The sequence below is a fragment of the Morone saxatilis genome, unplaced genomic scaffold, assembly GCF_004916995.1.
Source record: "Morone saxatilis isolate NCDOM2014 unplaced genomic scaffold, NCSU_SB_2.0 Contig17, whole genome shotgun sequence".
Taxonomy (NCBI): domain Eukaryota; kingdom Metazoa; phylum Chordata; class Actinopteri; family Moronidae; genus Morone; species Morone saxatilis.
The window spans coordinates 17,982,914-17,984,889 of record NW_023339729.1 but is presented as its reverse complement, the minus strand read 5'-3'; positions in this window follow the sequence as shown (position 1 = coordinate 17,984,889).

The window sequence follows — 1,976 nt, the reverse complement described above, 5'->3', positions numbered from 1 at the left end:
TGAAGAGTGACCGGTCCAAAGATCTTCCTCTACAGTTTAGTACTGAACCTGGACCCTCAGACTCACAGTAAGAGACTGTTTTTACTGTAAACTGACCTGATGAAGATGATGCATTGAGGATGAAGACAAAATGTTCTGTTCAAGTATTGACATTTATAATGCCACTAAAGAAAAACTATTAGTATTTTTCTGATTCAAAAGACCCGAAATTAAAATGTGAAAGAATCAGTTTCAAATGTATTTGTTAGTTTGGCTCTTCCTCAGATCAGCTGTTCTGATTCTGTGTGTGACAGTTTGCTGTTTAATGAACTACTTCTGTAAAATATGCTGAGGACATTTTCAGCTCAAAGGTCCACCTGCAGTTGAAAGCTTTGAATCATTAGTAAGTGGACCTTTGAGCTCAGATTCTCTCTCCGTATATTGTTCCTGAAGGTGAAGAACAAACATCCATGTGCAGAACTTCAGTAAAAGTTATCAGTCGATCAAAAAGGGACAGAAAATGATCAAATGAAGATTTGGACCTCTTCTGTTTTTTACAATATTTAATTTATGTCTCGATTTGATAGTTGACAGTAGAGAGTGACAGGAAACATAATGACATGTAAAGAAGGCAACCTTCTGGACTTGAACCTGTGACACCACTGTTACATGCTACACGTCTGAGACTGCTTGTCCACCACAGTTATTTAAACCAGTTTTAAGCTCAGTTTAAACTTCAGGCTAAGCTGCTCAGAGTGTAAAACAGGGACAAGGACATAATCAGCTCTCTTTAATGGAAGGCTTTTATTGTGAAGCAGCTGCAGGAAGTGTTGAGTTTGTATTAATAACAAACTACAGGCAGATCAATAAATGTTTAATAAGACAAAAAATCAGTTCATTAGTGTTTATGAAAGCAGGAGAGTTGAAATAAAAGGAATCATTTTCATTACAGACTGAATGCTGAATTCAAACAGAAAAGTTAACAACACTTTTAATGTTCTCTGTGACCATCTGAGCTTCTACACAGAGTCAGTGGACACAGTCAACAAATCAGTTTACTTATAAAGAAATGTCTCCACAGAGAGAGGAAGAGGAGTCATGTTTCTGTGGAGGAGCAGCTGTCCTGCTGTGTTTTGTGTCAGGACGTCCTGAAGGATCCAGTCCTTCTACCAGCTGTGGACACTGGTTCTGCAGACAGTGCATCACCTCATACTGGGACCAGTCTGCTTCATCAGGAGACTCCTCCTGTCCCCAGTGTGGAGAAAGATCCAGAACCAAAGAGCTGACTGCAGACAGGCCAGTCAGACCAGCACCGTACAAGAGTACATCTTAACATTTCAGACCATGTGGGATACCAACTCAAAATTAGTTGCATGTAATCAGATAAGCTGCAGACATGCCTGTCAAGAATGCTGACAGATGACTCTAACCTTGTTTCAGCGTACTTTTGATGTCAGTAATCATTATTTCTTTTTATTTGACATTTTAGATTTGTTTACAGTGAGAATATGTTGAGTCTATAGTGACTTTGCTGTTGTAAACATTACGTTGCTGCTCTAAGAAAACATGTAGTTTTTTATTTAAAATATTACATCTTTTCCAGTTCTTAAAAAAAAGAAAAACCAGACTGGCATAAGAACTGCATAGCTGATTATGAACTCTTTAATATTTTTTTAGTTTTATCGCAAGTCATATCGTCATCACAATATTGAACAGTGTTATTGCACATCACAGATATTCCTCCATATCGTGCAGGCTAGTTTACACACAGTCAGAGAAAAAATAACAATTTTCTAAGTTGTTCCCTCGAAGAAGAACGGACGATATTACATTTCTATACCTTTGTATTCTTTATATTAGTAATGAAATTAATCAGCAGATTGTCAAAACATTTTTGTTTTCTCTTTTTAGTGAGTGGTGGTCTGCAGGAGGTTTTAGATGAACATAAGATCAGTCTGAAGACGAGATGTAAACATGTGACTGAAGGAACTGATGAA